Source organism: Excalfactoria chinensis, chromosome 13 (genome assembly GCF_039878825.1).
Source record: "Excalfactoria chinensis isolate bCotChi1 chromosome 13, bCotChi1.hap2, whole genome shotgun sequence".
Taxonomy (NCBI): Eukaryota; Metazoa; Chordata; class Aves; order Galliformes; family Phasianidae; genus Excalfactoria; species Excalfactoria chinensis.
Genome location: NC_092837.1, coordinates 13,791,341 through 13,812,891, shown reverse-complemented (window position 1 = coordinate 13,812,891; position 21,551 = coordinate 13,791,341). Strand labels below are relative to the sequence as shown.

General features: G+C 44.5%; 1 protein-coding gene across 1 annotated transcript in view; it reads right to left on the bottom strand.

Moving 5' to 3' along the window:
• Positions 1 to 19,741, bottom strand: part of KCNIP1 (potassium voltage-gated channel interacting protein 1) — a 150,481-nt gene extending 130,740 nt beyond the window's left edge. Inside the window, exon 1 of the mRNA XM_072347932.1 lies at positions 19,634 to 19,741. The gene's annotated coding sequence lies outside the window, so the exon portion shown is untranslated. The remainder of the gene's footprint in view (positions 1 to 19,633) is intronic.
• Positions 19,742 to 21,551: the final 1,810 nt, after the last annotated feature.

The following is a 21,551-nucleotide window of genomic DNA, read 5'->3' as shown; positions in this document are numbered from 1 at the left end:
TTGATAAGACTGCTCAGGTTTCCACTGTAGTAACCCGTACAAATAAGATGTGTTTGCTTATGATGAATACGCATCATTAATTCACTGAAATTGTCCCAGCTTGAAGCAGGAATACAGACAGCTAAGGAAAGTCCTCCCACCGAGCAAACAAAGCCATCTCACAGTGCTATGGAGATAAAAGGAAGCAGCATGGGATGATCTGCTGTGCCACAGGGAAGCCAGCTGGGTGATAAAGAGACCAAGCTGAGGCTAGTTTTACTGCTTTATACCTGTAAAAATTGTCTGGGGATCATTAAGGTCCATCACTTGCCTTTCTTTTTCCCCCTTTGGTCATTATAAGAACACACAGTAAGTCTTTCCTACTCCGGTTTTCCACAAAGAATTCACCACTCCTGTGGGTTTGCTTTTGTTTTTCTGTTATTTTCCCCCTGATTTTTCATTTTAAACATTTCTTCCAAAACAGCAGAACCTGATTTCACAATACACTGGGATGTTCTCAAAGACACCTTTCTAATCTGGGTAAGGACAAAAACAGGACCATTAAAAGATTCATTACTGCACCTCTCAGGGCCCAAAGCAAACTCTAATGCCAGTTAGTTTTGCCATTTCTTGAAAGGCAGAGGTCCTCCCTTTCATTTTGCAGGAAAGATATTTTTCATTATATGAAAGCCAGCGAATAATAATAATGCTGAGAAATCGGATGGAATAGATGAGACTTGAAGCTTTGGGATCATCTAGATTGTCATGCAAATGCAGCACAGACAGCATTAATTGAAATGTTAGGAGACCACTCGCTTTCCAGCCTATAGCATAGACAGCTATGCAATTCCAAGCCAAATAAAGGCAAATGTCATTATGTGCCACCAAGTGGGGAACAAGAAATGAGATGCTGGGGTCAGAACAGTGAGTGGTCAGAGCAGTGAAGGATGCTCTCCTGAGGAGAGCAGCACAGAGCTGGCACGTGGCACCCCAGGCTGGAGCAGCAGCCCCTCCTGAAACACAGGGTCAAGCATTGCTGTGCTGCTCTGTCCATCCTCCTGGAGAACATCGAGAGAGATTGCCCACACACAGATATCTGTGCACTCCAAGGAAAGGAAAAAGGAAGATGGAGGTCTCGTTCTGCCTATATGAGTCAGTGCAGCAAGAGCTGGAAATAAAACGGCATTGCTGTCTGCTGGTTCATCTTTGGTTTAGTAATAAAACTGAGCAGGACTCCACAGAGCAGACCTAGAGCTTGCCCTAAGGACGTCACACTTGAAAACAGAGAGCTGAGAGCTCAGAAAGGGAATACTTCACATTTCTAGTGACAACTTCAACACAACACGAGGCAGATACCGCTTTCTGTTTCAGATGGATTATTTCTTCTATAAACAGAGAAAGAACATTTGCAGAAAAGTATCAACAAAGCAGGAGATGAGAGCCAGGGGCTGGGAGGGGAGAGCCAGGCAGGGCTCCATGCTGCTCCAGCAGCAGGAGATGGAGCTGAGCACTGTGCAGGCAGCAGCCAGGAGCTGGGGAATGTCATAAAAGAATCTGCCTGGGAGAGGAGGCCTGGGGTCAGTCCCGAAACAAGGCTGTGGGGCAGGAGTGCTCCAATGTGGAGTGCACCTGAGCTAAGGCTGCATGCAGACGAGCACTTTGGGTCAGAGCTTCAACCTTTGTTTCTTGAGATCCCACCAGGGCAATGCCTGGGGATGAAAAAGCTCACATTTCAGTCATGAATACCATGTATTAACCCATGAAATATGCTCAAACTTTGTGCCAAGTGCAAGTCTTGCCTTTCAAAATTATAAAATTCATAAAGGAGAAACTGCATGGCCATCTGAAGATGGAGACCCCGAGGGATGTGGACAGAGTTGTGCCACCGCAGAGATTCTGGGTACCAGAATAGCCCTGCACCATGCCAAAAGGAGCTCCTGCCCTTTAAAAAGCTGTATGTGAATGTAAATGCAGTGTATCAAAGCTTCTCCTATGCAGGGAATGAGGAGAGGGCTTTTTAAGGGAATTTTGGCAGTCAGCATAGCAGAAAATGCCACAGACCCATGACCCAGCTTCCCTCCTTGCAGATGAACAAGCTGTACCCTGCCACGTTCCACCTGTGTGACTGAGGCAGCCCAGTGCAAAAGGAACCACAGTAACCACAATGGCACCTCTGGCAGCACTGAGGGCTGCAGTCACCACATGCTCTACTGTTAGAAACTCTGCAAGGAATGGCCAATGCCAGGTACCAGGTGCACGCACAGAACCAAAGCTCAGTAAACAATCCTTATATCTTAACCTACAAGCATTTCTTTTGCATTGACAGCCTCTGTGAATAGTACAGATGACACACAGAGCTAAACTAACAAGCTCACAGCTACGTTCACTGTGACCAGACAGAAAAAGGCCCTGGGGAATCATGTCCTAGCTGTGCACATGATGACAAGGGCAGCTCTGGGAGCAGCTGGGAATGCCAATGCCAGCATGGGACACGTGGGCTCCCTTGCTCACACCAGGCTAACATACAGAATAAGTGAGCTGAGTGACAGAGCTCAGTGGTGTTCTGTTCCCAGGAGCGCTCAAAAGAATATGTCAGAATGGCATAAAGAACGTGAACAAGAAATGTCAATCCGAGTTAACAGCCAGTTTCATTTCTCCCTTATGATGATGATCAAAGGGGTCTCACTGAACAAAACCAACCAACAAACAAGAAAGCAATTTTTAGTCATTTCGTTCTTTGTTATTTTCTATTTCCACAGACGACCGATAACAAACTGACTCCAAACATTTCTACTGAGTTCACATCAGGGAGGAAAAGAGGTAAGAGCAGGACGTACAGATGTTGGGGTCTCTCCCTTCATTTTGCTTTAGTGCACTTTGAAGAAATGTGCCAAACAAACCACATATAATCCAGGTCATTGAACAGATGCACGTACCACTGTGTAACTAACGGGGATATTTCATCAGCTATTTTTGGTTTGCATCTCACCTCCCTTCCTAGGGTCTTATAAAAGAGAGCAAGAGCAGCCATCAAACACCTCTAGGTAAGCTCATCTGCTGTCAAGTTAAATCACATCCGTGCAAAACAGGATAAATAACACAGTGTTCTGTTTGTACATTTGAGCTGCTGCATTCCAGATGTGCGAGGGCACTCCTGGTGGGTCCCTGCTGGGATATGCTCTCCATGTCACAACTTTTGTTTTCCAGTCATTAACAGCAACACGCTTTAACTGAGATGACATACAGCATTCATTGCACCATCCCATAACTTCAGAAGCATGGCATTCTTATGAAGACTCATAATTTTCATGCTCCATGCTGCAATCTTCTCTGCTAGAAAGAAAACACGATGGGCATATTCCACTACAGCTTGCTGTTTGCAGCCATTACGAATAATCCATTAAAATGGAGATTAGTTTGGCAAGTTTCATTAAGATGAGCATCAGCACCTCCCAGACTCATAACACTCTGTGCACTGAGCAGACAGCTCTATGACTGTTAATTTCCCATCCTGTGAACGCACACCTTCTGATGTTCTACCTCTGCAGGCTGCTTGCAGGAAAGCAATTGTTTTCTATACAAAGATCCCATCAGTGTGTTAGCCCCAGCCTAGCATATTGCCTGGGAATATCTGAATTCACTGCTAGCGTGTATTGAGCTACATCAGTGAGATGGAGCAGACCCTGCTGAGCACAAATGGGCTCTGAAGGCAGGACTTGCTGTGTGCCCCAAACATATGACTAAAGGCAGATTATGTCCCATTCTCTGCTGCTGTTACAGCAGCCCCTAACACAGCTGGCTTAAGAACCAATACCAAATGTGAGCAGGGCAGTGGTTTACCAGTATCTAGGCAAGCCATCATGGGGAATCACTTCGTCCCTATGGAAACCTCAAGGTCTGTGACATGCACGGTGATTACTGCCAGTGGTTAATACACCCAAATCATTCACAGAATTAAAACAAGGACTGAACAGCATCACGAGCAAAATTTACAAGTAAATGTAAATCACGCAGGATTAGTGGTGATTAACTGGTGTAATAGTGGGATCTGCAGATTGGAACCTCCTTACCATGGGACACGGGAAAAACAGGCTTTTTGCTCTACAGAGGCTTGAATGGCAGCAAGTAAATAAATGGTTATTTCAGGTAGCTCCCAAGCAGCTGAACTCACTGATATTTTACCCTTCCAACACTTGTTTTCAGGATTCTTCAAATCATAAAGAAGACAAGCCCTGCTGCAGCCCTGTACCCAAGGGGTTGGGGAACAGGAGCTAATTGTCACGTAAATGCAGGTGTAGTACCACCTGGCACAACTACAAAGCAAAGTGAAGATGTGAAAAGCAGCGAAGGCACAAGCAACTGTGACAAGTTCGGAGGTGAAAGCATTATGCAGAGTTATCACCTGGTTAGGGCAGTAACCACAGTGCCCTGATAATGTGCTCCTTCCTGCACTACTGATGTGTATTTCCATCTATAACTCCACCGTAACTTTGTTTAAGCAAGGGAATCCACATTAAGGTTACAGCAGATGAAAGATGCTTCCAATAAAGGGATGCATGTGCTCCTGTAGTGCTGATGGCTGGTCTGAGTTATTGCTATTACAATTTGAAGGCTGAAGTGCTCCCCAAATCACATCATCAGTGATAGCTACCATCAAATTCTATCCAGTACAGCAGCTGAGACACTCTCTGCTCTCATTAACTAATTAGACATGTTCCATTTCAAGAGAAACCAATGGCAAGGTGAGCACAGCACTGAGTCCCACTGCTGGCAGCAGTTAAAGGAGGCTCCTTCCAATGCACAGGCACTGCTTGTGCATCCACTAAGAGTAGGCACTGATCTTCAACCAAAACAGGTATCTGCCACAGCAAATCCATTACTGGCCATTGTCTGACCTGTTTATGTTCTTGCAAATAAGTCAGTGATTTATTTCTGTGCCAGACAGTGGAAAAGCGATTAACTTTTGCTTATCCAGTAAAATCTCTGCTGCTGATCCATAAAGAGTGGGAATGTCCATCTCTGCAGAGCAGCTGCAGGTACTTGCAGATGCTCCTGGTGGAAGAAAAGGCATAAAAGCCTCTGTCATAACATTAGGGGTACCTTAAGAACCAAAGAGCTGCAGCATTGGTAACTTTCTGCTGAAGCTGATAAATGACTTCTCATCAGGTGCAGATCACTAATTTCCAGGCAGCCCCTGGTTTCCTTTCCAGGTCCTCTCAGCAGAAGACTTATTGCCTGTTTCAGATTCAATACTTGCCAACAGGATGACAGCAAAATAAATAAATAAATAAATAAATTATCAACCCTATAGGAAACAGATCTTCAGCAATCCTCTTTTGTGAGCTATGAAAATTGTCAAAAGGATTTCATTAATCTAAGATAAAAAGCCCTGGCAGAAAGCAGCCACCAGAAATGGAAAACCTTCAGTATGTGCCCAGCTCTGCAGGGTCCTGAGGGCAGCTAAGACTCCAAGCACTGCTTCCCTGGCTCCACTGCTTCATTGATGTGCCCCTGCACAGCCCCCAGACATGCTTGGCTGTACATTGGGGCAGTGAATGTCAGACACCATCAGCTATAACGCAACGTGCAAACCCCACCTGGGCAAACACAGCATAGTGACACAGAGGACACCGTTCTCCCATTGACTTTCAGGCTACAGGCCCATTTTAAATATACAGTATCCTCTCTCTTTGGTGAGCCTAGATTTATTTGGAAGTCTCACACCTTCCTGACACTCTAAACAAAGACATTTGAAGGAAGGAAAGGTGGGGGGAAAATAAATAATAGAAAAAGGAGAAGATCCCTTGCGTACCAGGATGGGCCATTTTCTATCAGAGGGGATCTGGGAGAAAGTCACAATGACAATTTCATAAAGCACTGAAATTTGAACAAGTGTCAAACATATTCTGGAGCTTCATGAGACTACAACAGTGACCTTAAGCACACCTATGGGAAACAAAACAAGCTCTTACAGAACTGTCCCAAACCCTTCTCAAGCTACAAACTCAGTGGTAGACAGGAACAGAGGAGGCACCTGAGATGAGGTGCTGGAGCACGACCACATCAGGGCTCAGCTGAATCTGAGCTAAGAGCATCTCCAAAGGGGCCGTCCTACTCACATCTGGTTTGTGAGGCAGCTCAATGGGATGGATGTTACACAGCTACAACATGATGCATTTCACAGCACAAGAAACAAATAAAAGTGTGTAATGAAAAGCATTCTTCATTGTTTTCTTTCTTTTCACATCAGCAAATACGCAAATCTTTCCAGCTGCAAATCCCTGCTTGTTAGAGTAGTGATGCACCATAAATCTAGAGCTCTGGGACTCACGTTCTGCTTGTTATTAAGCTGTTGAGAAGCAATTTCTCCATTGTTTCTTGATTAGAAATATTTGTGAAAATTATTTTTCATCCATTCCTGTCACAGGCAGAACAGCTGTGCCTAGCATTTAAATTACAGCATTCAGCAACCTCGTTTATGTTAATTAACACTAAGCATATGTACAAGATGTGGGTCAGCATAAGTATTCACAGGTGACAACGACAGGTCCAGACAGAAGCAAAGGAGGTCTCCGGCAACACATGCATTTTAAGTCATGCCATCAGTACACCCAGTCCAACAGCAACAGCTTTTAGAAAGGGATGTCACATATAAGATGCGCTGAACCATGTAATGCGTGCACCTGAAAAAGGGCTCACTGCTTTGGTGATAAGCAGACAATCTCTCTGTTGGATGGAGTTACAGGAATTCAGGGGCAGTAAGGGCAGAGACTTCAACTGCAGCTGAGAAAAGCTGTTTTCTGCAGGAAGTGTTGATGCTCTGTCCCTGTAAGAGGCTGAGCACAGCTGGAAGCTGGGGAAGGATGGGGTGCAGCTCTGCAAAGCAAACTCACATAAGCAAATAAACCACTAGGAGCAGAAAGCTTGAAATATTTCAGGTAATTTCCACCGGTGAATCAATATCTCCTTGTTTCACTGGCACCAATATCAAATCTTTCCTCCTTTCCTAATGACCATCCACATACCTAATAGTTATTCTCCACATTGTGCTCAATATACAGGAACATTAGTGCTAAGTCAAGCCCATATGGGGAAGCTCCACATGCCCCTGCAATACTACACACACACAGTCAGGCAGCAATACAACTGCAAGTCAAGAAGGACCAAAGGCAGCAGAGGAAAGGAGCAATCAGAGGGGCCAACAAATGGCAACAGATTGAAATAGTGATGTTGTGGAGGGGAAGAGAGAGAACAGACAGCAGATGAAAGAAAATCAGGAGAAACATATTTAAACACTTCTTTTTAAATGATTTGATCCTTCGGTCCCCTTGAAGTTAATGAAGCATTGCTTCATAACAACAAGGAGGTGCAGAGGATGCAGCCGCCTCTCCTGGAGGCTGTTACTGCAGCTCACTGGCATATCACATACATGTCACAGGCTCGGTGTTTTCTGGCTGATCATCACTTCCTCCAGCATTTCCTTCCCTCCTCATGGGAGATTTCTATCATTCCAGCTTCTTCTACCTTGCCAGGTGAGCACTGAGGCTGAGAATTCATCAAATCCATCTGAGAAGCATCTGCTGCTTTTGTCAATAAATTACTTCTTGCAGACCTGCTGAATTTTTCATTGACCTCTTGTTCCTTTTGTATCTGAGAAATCTCAAGTTCTTTAACTTCTTCTACAATCTTCTTTTCTTACTCCAACCTTTCCTTTGTAGTAATTTTCTACACTGTGCTCAGCCTTGTTCTCTGATCCTCTGATCCTTCTGTTATAATTAGATCTGATGCCTCCCCTCACCCAAACCTTTGTGAAGCTGTTTTTGGAGTTTGAATTTTCTTGACGGTTCAAAAAAATCAAGAGATCAGTGAGCTACCCTTTTAAATCTGAAGTTATCTACAACTCAAAGGTGCAGAGCAATTTCTGGGTAGAAACTTGAATGCATTCTGTACTGAATGGCGTTTATCCTTTGCACATTAATTACAATTCCATGAACCTGGTACTTACAAAAAGAGCTCTTGGCTGGTGCTTCTGAAGCCGAGAGAATAAGGACTGAATTCTAGGAGAGACAAACTAAAAAACTACTGAAATAAAAATAAATGGAAGTGTTTTTCAGTTGTTCACACATACGAAAGGCACCATTTTGAGCCCATGGTGTGCTAAGAAAATGCCTCAAAACTACTCTTTTTGTACTTGGGTCTTTATTAAAGCAGTGAGATGTGGCTATCTGGAGCAAACTGACTGGAGGGAACAACAATCTGAAGAGATGTGCTGAGGAAACAGCCATGATGCGATAGCTTAAATAGCAGAAAGGGAAGCTTTAGTGATAAAGGACTGAAGGAATTGGAGACTTTTTCTTTTTTTCCAAACTCCAAACCAACATTTTTTTGTCTTATTGACTCAGTCCAATGGGGAAAGGCTTTTTGCAGCACCAGGCTGCCCCTCCCCAACCCAATTGCAGCCACCCTGCAGCCCCACCTGAGCAGTGATGTGCTGGAGGGCTGCTTTTCAATTGGAGCTACAAACCACGCTTACCATTACTTCAATTCCAAAGGACATCTAAAATCCCCCTTAATTTCCATGCCTGAAACAGAGTTTTATTAGCTGCTGGGGATTACAAACAGGAGTTCACGATAATACAACTCACCAGCTGCTGATGTATTTACACAGCATGACTCAAACATGAGTTTGTGGTGTAGCAACTCTCACACAAGCTAAATTAATTCCATAGTAATTAATACAAGTGGGGATGGCTCAGGTTAATTCTGCAATGAAAATATAGCCCACAAGATAATTTACATGAACGTGCTTCAGGAGAGAAAGTGAATAAAACCCTTCTTTATGGATAGATGAGGACTTCTCCCCCCAGGGAGATGATGTTCCAGCCTTGAAATACAAAGGGGATCTGACTGGGGAATATCTGCTTTTCCTTGTAGAAACAGAGGAAAACATCACTGTAACCACATGGCAGGCAGCTTCCTTTCACACCACACATAATTGTCTGTCCAGTGAGCCTGCAAGCATACAGTCAGAAAAGCTGGGTAGAGTCCCTGCATAGCCAAAGTCAAGTAGGGAATCACAGGAAAAAAGCAGGAATGCAAAGCATTCCTAGATTGGCCACATCAATACGGGTCCCTGATGTACCCTGCTTTGCGCTCCTCAGCGTGGGAGGCATCTTGTACGCGAAGCACTGTTTTCCTTGGCTGCCTCAGACAGTGCTGGAGCACTGAGAGCTGCTGCCTCCAGCCCTGAAAGATCCCAGGCCAAAGATTGCCACCCACAGGCACCTCCCTTCACAAAGAATACAGCCCTGACCAGCAGTAATGCTACAAGAAGCCCTATTTTTCCTCCCAGATGCATGCATACACAGAATGATAGTGAATGTTTCATTATAGGTAATGACCACAATGCCAAAATTTCAAAGAACTCCTTTTGTTGCAATGTTTTCTAATTGTTTCTCTCGGGAGGTGAAAAGACTAAGTAGATGTTGGATAGCAGCTCCAGCACTGCTTTGAGGTAGATAAAATGCAACCTCAGATGTACCACGATTATTTCCTGCAATTAATATTTCCCTTTTATTTGTTATTTTTTGCTAGCAATATCAATTTCCTACAGTCTAGTTAAGTGCTGCAGCCTACGTTTATTCCATTATTGATGAGCTGCTGAGTAAGACAGTAAAGCTGACCAACATAACTTAGCTTTTCTGTAGTACTGAAGCTTTTTAGTGATTTAACTGTAAAAGACCTGGACTCGATGGTGTCATATGAGCTGGTGACTGCTGTAGGCCTAAGGATGCTGGGATCAACACACCCATCAGGATAGGACTGCTCCTGCAGATGGGCTGTTACTTCTGCTCCAAAGCTGCCACCTGCTTTATCTCCGACTTGGCTTGCTTTGGAGTAGGCATGTGCTGGGTTTACTTCTCACAACGCCCATCCAACTGAGCCGAAAGCATCAACACGTAAATAACAGACAGGACCTTGCACTTTTCACTGCTCACACCCAACAACAAAGCCTGCCACATTTACAAGAACTTAAACCAGCATTTGTTTCTTTGATAATCTGTCACAAGGGAAAAAACGAAAAGCCCTTCATCTTACATCTGAACGCCCTTACCTCAGAAAAAAAACCTACTCTGCAAGCTTAGACAGGCTGCCTTGTGCATCTTGGCTGCGTTCTGAAATCCAGCTGAAAACTTCCTGAACGCAAATGTTAAGGCCTTCAATTTAACAAAACAATGACAAATATTCATCTGACAGAGATAACGACCTGACCGAGGTGCAGAGTAGCTCTGGGATTTTATCAGCCTCAGGAAGAAGGCAGGGCTGCAGGTACTCCTCACCAAGGCTGATGTTATCCCTTAGATAAACACACTACAGCAAATTTCTTCTCCCCAGTCAACTGCATTTCTAACTGACGGTTCTCAGGGCTTGTGAAACAGAAAATGGATGCAAAGCACAAAGCCAACAAGCTCGGATTGAGGCTCCCACCCTTTCTGACTAGCTGAGATTGTCTCAAAGGGATGAGTGTTTCATCCAAGCAAATGAACCCAGAAATCCACTGATTCTAGCAGGCAGAAAGGGGTGGACAACTTAAATCTGACCATTTATTTACACTGCAGCCTTTGGACAATGCAATGAGCTTAATCAGAGGATGTACTTCTTGGGGGCAAGTTGTGAACAGAAACCAAAGCATCTCTCCATCTGTGACATGGTGTGGGGCTCCTGCATTCTGCACCAACTCCTCATTATGAAGCTGCTCCTCTGCAGCTGTGAAATATGAGCTAGGAATTGCAAGGCTGAATTTCAATTTGTTTTTTTCTTCTCTGGAAGATGATTGTGGCTTTTTGAAAGATCATTTGATATCAAAACAGCCTAGAAAGAGCAAATGTAATTAAAATCTTCCAGGAACACTGTGGTTGATTAGAAATTTAATCAGCAGCAGACACCAAAAGAAATAGCAAATATGATGGAAAACACATATAGAAATATAGGAATTTTACCCTATGGCTGCTGCTCACTGTGACACAGTTTGTAGCCAACCAGCCACAGGTAAATGGAAATGCTTCTCAGATCCCACCGGTGCTCTGTTACGTGCCTATAATGTTCTTTGTCTTCATATTAATAAAGTGGATCAATGCTTTAACAAGTGTGATTATTCTTTAATGATTACTGATAACATGCAATAACTTACGCTCTGGAATTGACTCCAGGTCAATCAAAAGGCACTTTTTTATTTCATTGCTGGGGAGAGAAGGATTGTAAATAAGAAAGATACATTAACAGGGGCGTTCTGAGCAGAATGCTTCTGTAAGCATCATCTGTCATCCGTGGGCAGTATCTTTTGCAAGTCTGAAGCCTTAGCAGAGCGGTGCCGTATGTATACAGAACGCTTAACATGAATTAAGTCTGAATTTGCCATTCAACTGTGGGAGTGAGGGAGATCTTTGTGTAAATCTGCAGGAAAGCAATGCATTTATTCAAAAACAATTTTCTAAGGAAGGAAACACAGGTAACAGACAGCACCCTCTGCAATGAACTATGAAGCAGTGCTGCTTTATGACAGACTGGGAATCATGAACTTTGTACACAGCCTTGCTTTAAGCACCAAAGCCAAAATCCCACCATTTTCAGTCAAGTCAGGTATCACTGCTGTGCTGGGAGGGGGGGAGTCCTGTTCAATTCAACTGGGACCTTATTTTTTTAATGGAAAACTGAATGAGATAATATCAAAGGAGTTATTAGAATCCAAATACATCGCAAGTTGCTTTCTCTTAATCCGCTGAAGCAATTACAGCAATAATTAAGTGAAAGTAAATTGGTCAAGACCGTTCGTAGGTATAGTCTGGAAACAGAGCACAGGGGAGCTGTTAGAGCAGGTACCTGAAGAGAGCAAACATCAACAACACAAAAGGCAGTGCAATCCCACTATTGGACTTCAACAGCAATCACATAATCAGCCTTGCTAGACTAATTATCACCTGAAACAAAGAAATAACAGAGAGACTCATGTTGCTGATTACAATGCTATGTAAGCATCACGGGTGGATATGGGGTACACAGGTGGATATGGGGAGCAGGGATGGCTGTGGGATGGGCTGCAGTGGTGCAGCACCTGATAGGGTGGGTGATCCTCCCGGCCTGGAGGGAACATGAAAGCTTGGAGCCGTTTGCAATTAAGTTGTTTGTACCTTGAACCCCTCATTTAATTTCTTCAGGGCTTCTTTGTACCCTATCTGATCCACATGGCTGTGATGCTCAAGGGCAGAGCTTACCCTCTGTACCATGTACAAGGTTCCCATGAAGAGAAAGCAGGTTTGTAAGGCTCACAGCCAGCAGACTGCAAAGGAAAATCTTCTTCTGCCACACACATTTACTGGGGGCACCGAGATTCCCCATGTCCTGCACTGCCATGTTGCACAATAAGCCCTTAACGAGTGGTATTATTTTACAACTCTCAGCTTATCCTTCAGCACTTAAAAAAAAAAAAAAGCACATCTTGCTCTGGGTTGCTCTGCTTTCACCCACAGCACTTTGGGAAAACCATACAAGCGCTGAATACTCATCATCAAACAGTATCTGAAGATAAGTAGTATGCAGGCTGTCAAGATATGCTAACAAGTTTTGATTTCACATCAGCTTTGCCAGAAGTTGGTCTCATCTTTCCAAATACATCATTGTTCATCCTGCACTGGTATCAGCAAGTCTTAAAACCATCAGACTGCAGGGAAGACTTACAGTCTGTCGCTTGTATTAATCAGTTTAGGACCTGACTTGGGTGCGATCCAGGCTTCTATTATTTACTACTGACATATGCTTAGTTGAATTTTTTTCCATCATTTATGCCTGATTCATAAGGAGTCTAACAAGAATATTAAACACAAGCCATTAAATTTATTTTGACTTGACTAGGTTGTCTCAATAATTAAGAATTCTATTTAGATTAATACAAGGAAATCTCTTGACATATATTGCCTCGCAGCACTGAAAAGATTATGGGAAATGACTGTGTGAGAAGGCTTCTCTTTGAAGTACAGTATTTGGGTAGAGACAGCTTGAGCAGTGCCTGTTAGGCAAGCTTCACATCCCACTGCTCAGATATGCATTAAAACCAGAAGGCTCAAATGTCTGATACGCTCAAGTTGAGCACCCACAAAATGACAGCGTTGCATTGTGCTGTGCCCTCTTCCCTCTGCATGGCCAGGTCAGCAAGGATGGTGCTCTCCCTCCATGAGGGTTATGAGCATGCTTGCAGAAGGGGTCCCAGGACGCATTACAGCTTTGCCCTCATTGGTCCCTCATGCTTTCAGTGCAGAGGACCAACTCTCCTCCTAGGCCAGGAACAACGCATGGCTGCAGAACCACAAACCTCATCCTTCCTTACAAGCCTTGCATCAGAAAGATGAAACTAAACACTGCCCTCTTACAAGCATCCACATCTTCACAGTACGACCTGCAGGACCTCACTGAAGTCCATTTTATTCTTTTTCCCTCCTACACACTTGTGAATTTCTTTCACCCTCAATTAATTTTCTCTTTGGTGTTGCCCATCCAGATTTCTCCCTAAGATCTCACCTGTCTTGTTCTTCCTTTGCTATCATTACCATCCCTCCTGCTGACATCTCAGCATGGAATTCTCTCAGAGCTACAATTTCATCTCCTTTTTACTTCTTTCACACTGAGTTGAGCTCCAGGTTGCAGGTTATACCAAACACCTCAAGGAACCCTCACATTTACTGGTTACCTGAGAAGAACTTCTAAAAGCTTTCAACGCACCTTTCCCTCTGCCTCCCTCTTCTGCTGCCTCAGTCAAGGATTCCATAAATGTTAATTAAGATGCTGATCTCCAGTTGCACAGATGGAGCATCGTCTGTGTGTGCGTGCGTGTGCGTGCGTGTGTGTGTGTGTGTGTGTGTTTTAGCTGTTTTTAATCTGAAGCAGAAAGAGGCTGACACTCTCAAGTTGTTTACAAGACATCCCTGTTTTCACACCACTTCTGGGATAAAAACACTGAACCCAGAGCTCATATAGAATCCAGCAGCCACTATAGAACACCACAAAAGCTTCAGAAAGCATCGGGAAGTTGTGGTGCACTGTACACAAATGCTTTTCAGGATCACACACAGTATTGTGCAAGTTACTGATAGTTCTTTCCCATAGCCATTACAGATGTGAAAATCAAGACACCAGCACAGGAAAAACTCTCCTTCCTAAGCCAAGCTCAAGGCACGTGAATCAACCTCAAAGAGCTGCTTCCTGTTCTAGGCAGGCAGTGGCGGGTCGCTGAACGCCTTCTCTTCAATCTGCTTTTACTTTGCTCTAATTAAACACTTCAGATGTGCTCAGAGATGCCACGGCTCCCACGCCAAAGCAGGCTCTGTGCACTCTGGGGTGTTTACATTATTATTCCAAAGCACCATTCTCATTGTAGTTTTCAGATGACTTTTTCCACTTCTTACAAAGACTTCCAGCCTCCCCAGAAATAAAATAATTTCCATGGAAACACACACCCATGAGATGCACGTGACTCGCTTGGGAGCTGCTGTGTAACACACTTGGCTGCTGTAGTCCCTCTCCACTCAACAATGGTTCAGCCATTACCAGCTCTTTTCCCCTAACATTTATGTTTCTAATTAATTTGGACTAATTATACAATTAAGCCAGCTCGTATTCATCCTGCTGCAGACATTATACTTAAAACAGTAGGAGGAAAAAAAAAAAGAGAGAGAAAAGAAAGAAACAACCTGTGAGTTATTTCTTAGAAACATTTTTCTCTAGTTTGTTTTTTAAGGACTGCAGTTGAGCTTTTCCTATGCTTGCTTCACAGAGCAGATTTATTCCTTTCATTTTGGTTTAAAGCTGTGAGACGACAGGATCTGTGGCCTGATGATGAATCCTCCCCTGCCTGCACTGTGCTCTGCCTGCAGCTCTCTGCAGGACAGACACGTGCCTTGGCCATGAGGATTCCTCCTCGTGGCTGCTACTCAGACCCAGCATGTCTTGAAAGGCCCAGGGAAAGGAGGCAAGAGGAGAAATGACAACTAGGAGATTGCCACACAACACCAACACAAACCCACAGCAATTGTTTCCAACCCATTAGTTGTTACTACACAGAGGAATAAGGTGTATCAGCTGCCTGATACAAAAACCATTGTACCTACCTACCAGTCTGAAAATTGAAAGCTGTCCAAATGCTCTGAGGAAACGCATATAAATAAAGATAAAAATGAGGTGGAGGTGCATCTCTGATAGCCTCCGTTATTTGAATACACGTTTCTAGCAGCAGGAGCAGAGCTCCCAGTGTGCCATAGGAAGGGACACCAGCAGTCATTTCAGGGCTCTGCCCCCCAGCCCAGCCAGCCTCCACTGACCTGAGCTGTGTATGCTCTTTTGCAAGCCCCCCCCCGTGTCTGCAACACAGCAGCCTCAGCTTGCAGTGCAACACAGCTCCATTCTTCTCAGCAGGCAACCCTGTTGGCATGCTTGGCTTGTACAGATGCAGTATAGCAGGAGGCAGTTCAGCTGCAATACATATCCTGCAGACCTAGAGCATCCACACACAGTGAGACAAGGGTTTGTACCAAGCAGGGATGCACGAGCATCTGTCCCATGCACTGCTATGTTCTAGACTCTGATTCTTTGTGTCTCATAGGATAGAAGCTTAGCTGAGGTAGGGCCTTCCTCTAAGAGAACAATTCCTTGCTGTGCTCTCTGAAGTCACAGACCTGTTCTCCATGCCTTACTTATGCTTTCTGTTAGTGTTTCTGATGTGCTGCCCACTGGAGGAGGCTGAAGAGGGGCCAAGTTCTGCCCCACTCTGAATAATGCTGAGAAGCAGAGCTGACAGGACATACACAAAATCATAGAGATAGGCATCTTTGTCTGCACCTCCTGGATGGAGGAAGGAAGAATTTCAACTTGGAGCAGCAGTTTGGATAAGCAGGAGCAAAAAGTATCATATATGGTGGCAGCAACTGATGGGATGATTAATTCAAGCTCAACTCTTCTTTGTCTATTGGGAGTACGGGTGAGGACAGCAAAAAAACCCACACCACTGAGTGAACTGCATCTGAACTTCAAAATGATATCCTCATCTGTAACATTTTAATCAACGTCTTAATACACAACAGATTTTACGACGAAACTAAGCAACTGCAAAAACATATGCTACTGTCAGCTGAGCTCTCCATTCATGGATATTCATTCAGTATCATTTATTATTGGACACAATTCACTAACTCAGAAAATCTTCTCCTATTTCTGTGACCTGCAAACACCTCACATACATCTCTGGCACACGCTGCATGTGAGAGCCACCTGCACAGGGAGGTCCCCAAGGATGAGAGGAATGAAATAGAACAGTACCAACCATACTCATTCCATCCTCATTTTACTTTAGAGTACTTGGCAGCTGCTTTTTGTGGTTGTTTTCATTTTAAGTGGCTGATCAGTCACAGTACTGAATAAAATTTCCTCCTTTTCCAAAAGAGGAAGAAAAACCCCACTGCGTCTGACCTGAGGAGGAATGGCACGGAGCTGTCAGCACGGCAGCACACATCTCCATCCCTTGGGCTGAAGGTCAGGCTACAGAGGTGGATCTGCAAAGCAGGCAGCAATCCTCTGAGAACCACTTGGAGGATGATTTCAGAGCAGGTTAAACATGTTGGAACAGCTCCATTGTACCTACAGCATGGCTCTGAGGGCGTGCAGGGTGTGCCAGGATGCAGGGCAGTACTCAAGTGCAACAGCAGCCCCACATGCACTCTCCCTGCTGCTCCCTGCCCTGGAACAGACTCAGAACAGCTCAGCTGGGCCTTCTTCCCCTAAGGGATGCTCATCATCCTCTCCTCATGCAGAAACCCAAAGATGGGTCTCCTCTGGCTTGAATTAACCTTTGAGAATACCTCCTGAATCTCAGCAGCACAGACTCAGACCGATCTCCATATCTGCTGCCAGCAGAGATTATTTTCAGTGCATCATGCTGGCAGGGAATATGGATTCATTCCTTTCCTCAACCACTGGAAACACTCAGCTGGATCTCATCCCATTGGTTCCTTGCTGTGCTGAGACACCCAGACACAGGCAGGACCTGCTCTGATCTCTTCCTCTGTGTGGCACATAGAGTTCATAACTAGAAGTTTTTGGCAATAAAAATTGCCCTCCTAGACATGATGATGCTCATACCCAAACCCAGTTATGAGCCTGCTTTTAAATTCCATAGAAAGGTGAGAGCTGCTTTCTTTGCTTGAAGGTCTCCAGACATCAGAACGAGATTCTTGTTATTTTTGTCTCAAAGATCAGACACAGACAGGCAGAGGCAGAAACTTCCCTCTGGTGCAGCGCCCTGCAGCGAGTAACAATGAAGTAACACAAGAAGATGCATGTGGACAGTGTCTGCATGAGGCTGCATCCGCTCAATGGATAAAGGCAGACTGTCTGTCCTGTCATTCATTTCACACGCTCTGCATTCCTGTTTGTTGCAATCCTCACTTAATTCAACCAGCAGTCTGATAATTTCCCTCTCTCTCAGCCTGCCCAGCCACAGTCCAGCCTGCAACACTGGAAATCAAAAGCCATGCTGCAATTAAACCTGGACTAGCAGAAAGTCTCCTAGGGCAGGAAGATGGATCTGCTAGGAAAGTTAAGGAGAGTTCACAGACGGTAACTCATGCGTATGGCTCCAAACAAGTCACTAAGATGAAAATAGCTTTCTATATACAGTGGAAGCTATCAAAACTCCTATGGGCATCCCACACCAGCAGCTTCTAAAAAATTCCAAGTGGTACTGCTGCAGGCAGCAGGATCTGTATTTCAAACACAAATGTTCTGGTCCTGTATTATATCTAGGAATGAAAGTATGGTTTAGTATCCAGCAGCCCCATGTATAACAGAGTTCCAGAGAAGAAAAAGTACTGAGCATTGAGAAGCTCCACCACGTCGTGCAGAGGACAGTGCTGGACAGGGCTGCTTGGGGCTTTGGAGCTTAAGATCATCCTCTGCCCTTGTAGATGGCACTGGAAACAGCAAAGCTCTTGCCTGCAAATGATGCTGTGGTGTTTATAAAGAGGGCTTATAGAGAACTGTCAGTGAGTGATGGTTTATCACTGATCTGAGGCTTTCCACACATGCAGAAATATGGTAATTACCTAAGAGGACACTGATAGAGCAGCGCAAATATATTCTGGATTTTTTAATAAAAGAGAAAGCGTTTCTTAAAATAAAATAAAATAAAAAATGACTCCGAGGCAATGCTATGCCTATGTAGATGAAGTGAGTCATTAGCACTGAACAAACAGCTGGAAGGCCGTGTAACTGAGCTGCAATATGAAATAATCAAATACGTAACCTTTACCCAAATGCGCGGTGCAGCTCCCAGCCATTCCTGACAAGAGAAGCTGACAGGCAGCCCTGCTCAGGGCTCTGGAGCTCCACATGGTGCTAATTCCTTCCTCACTGCCTTGCCAAATAGATCCTGGGTGCATGCAATGACAGGTTTGGCTGGGGAACTTTCCCCTCAGTCACAGCTACTGGTATTAAATATGGCAACATGAAGTTTCTTCCATCACTTAAAGCACGGCATCTCAGAACCACAAGGGACAGTAGCCCAGCCCAGGACAGCACTGCCATCACCTTACCCTCAATACCAGAGGGTAAGGAAAGATAGGCTGGACTGGAAAACAAAGAAGGAACCCACTTCTGCTCTTTTGCATTCACCCATGAATGCCATAGTGTGAATTAAGTGGACAGTTTACTCTGAGGATTTTCTGGCACAGCTGAATCCCTCAGTGCAAAAAAGCGCTCAGCTCTATCCCATATCTCACTTTCTTCACTCATTCTGACCGTAATTAATATAAACCATTGCAAGTTCATCAGCACGTCATCTCACAGCTCAATCAGTCATACTGTACACACACTGCATGCAAACTGCACACACTTGAGGGCTTGGTTTTTCCTTGACTTCATAGCAGCAGTTGCCCAGCCCTAGGAGCATTTTGCTTAGAACAAGGCTTCCTTACAGGTTAAACCATCACACTGCCTGCTCACCAAGTACTAAAAAGCTTTGAAAAAATTCATGTCAGAACATGAAATCCCCTGTGCATCCTGAAAACTTGCCATGTTGGCACTGAGAAGATCTAAGAAATCTACAAACAACACTGAGAACACCAAAAGAAAAACTGCAAGGTCAGGATACAGAGCATGCCTACCCACAGAAATGTACAAGCAGCAACACTCGTTCCATTAGACCAGTTAACAACCCCACGATTACTGACAAATGAAGGATTTCTAGCATTACAACATCTGGTTTCCCCTCTCACAATTCCCAAAGCAGCACTGAAGCAGCAAAAAATCCTTGTATGAATTTTGTCTGCTTTTGCACACCCCCTCCCTCCCACCATTCCCAAAGGGGAAACAAGCAATGGGATTTGTTTGAGATGCTCATAAGGAACAGTAAAGGAAGATAAATCTAACATTCTCCTATTCGGCGCATGAGAAGCAAGCTAAAAGGCATAATGACACTTCAGTTGCACAGAAGCTTCTTGTGGGCTGTGCAGAGGAGCACATGTGCGTAACAGGTCCCCCAGAGACAGGGGAACATCATCCCACTTTCCCAGGGTGCCCTGACCGCATCCAAAGGAACAAATGGGCCTTGCCTTACCTACTAACCACCAAGCTCTCTCCCTCAGAGAAAGATGATGATAAAAAGTCCTGCAGAGTATCCTCCGTCAGCTGCACCAAAGGGCTCATTAGTGGCACTGGCTCCCAGGAAGCCAGAACTCCTTCTGCAGTGTGCATTCAGTTTTAACCACAGCTTGTCCCTCCCCCCAAGCTAGCCTGCTGGAAAAAAGTGGGAAAGAAAGGCTTTGTGACACAGGAAAGCAGCTCATCGGAATCCTTTTAAGAGGAGAAATCTCTGAAGTCCATTCTGAAAGAAGGAGCCACTTCTTGAAAATAGAGACCATCAGAGGCAAGCTCATAGTTAATCATTCAGCAACAAAGACTTGAGATAAGAACTCATCTCCAGCTGGATGCTGGTCACTTAAGGCCATTCCCAGCATACAATTCAGTAAGCGTGCAGCTATCTGACCTCAATTACCAAGTCCCTCTCACAAGTTTCTCCTGAGAAACTACTCCAAAGTTTTGTTGGAGCTGCGAACAAAAGATTATCATATTATGAGCTCAGGTTTACATAATCCACCACGTAACCAAAGTCACCTTCCAGGGCCAGGAACACGCTGCAATGTTAGCACTAAGGTTTGAGTAGCTCTACAGTTGGCATTCATGAGAGCAGTTCTGCTGCTTGTATGGGATGGCTGCATACACAACTAACTAAAAAAAATAAATCACAAAAACTTGTATTTTTACAGCTTAAATGGGCATCCTTTGGAGAAGATTCCTGAACCATCTGAACACAGGTTTCAGCAGACCCTGTGAGCCCAGCTTTCTTGTCCCCTCCTCCATCAGCTCAATACAGGAGTTTCACCTAAGCTCTGTTTTGAAGTTTAGTTTAATTCTCAAGTCAACATTTAATGGCCTAAGAAGCCACAGAAGGAAAACTAATATCTGGGATACAGTTTCCATTGGCACTGAGAAGTGCTGGCTTGGCACAGGATTCAAGCCCTTGCTTCACCTACCAGGAAACTCATGTTTACTTCCCAGTTTTTGGATGTGTGTTGACACTCATCACTTGTGACACCTGTTATCATCCTCCTCACTGCACCACTAGGATCGTGAGCTGCTGCCTCACACAGCGTAGCATGGCAAGGACTGGCTGATAACAACAGGGACCACAGCGGGATATGAAAATTGTTTTCCATCTCTGATGTGTCCCTGCCAGATATTACCCCAGTGGACGAGCAATTGCTGCATCACCCTGGTGTGAAGCAGGGATGGGGTAAGAGAGAAGACTTTTATCAGAGAAATAAAAACATGGGAGAAGGGGCAAAAAGCAGCAAAGCAAGATGTACTGTGTAAAAATAAAAAGGAAATTGTAGCTAACTTTTTCTATTAGCTTGGAAACAAGCTGAACTTGCTCTCTAAAAACTTGTCTTAATACTGGTAACATTTTCTATCCCAACAGACAGATAATTCGTGTCTGGTCTATGTTAAAAAACATTATTACACAAGCAAGGGATGTGACTTTTCTCTCTTAAGGCAAACATGGTTAAATCAGCAGGGACTGCAACCACACCAGTGTAAGCATGACTTGGGGCAACTGAGCATGATGCTCTCATGTAAGAACAAATGTACTTATGGGAACATGGCCCCAGTGATACCACTGCCCCCTACAGAGTTACATTACTGCTCTACAGTGGAAAGGATAAAGCAGCACGCCTGAGGTCCTCCAAATCCGGTTGTGCTGGTGTGTGACAAGCAGGGACGAGAGCTGAGGTTTGGGAATGCAAGCATTAGCACTTTCAAACCTAGCTGCTATCATCAGCAATAGCAGCAGTCCTCTACACATCCACAAACAGCAAGTCAACAGGTCCATGTCCTGCTGGCCTCACATCAGCTGTCTGCCACCAGACACTTATGAACTGAAGCCCTTGCAGCACCATCCAGCTTTCTGTCTGCAG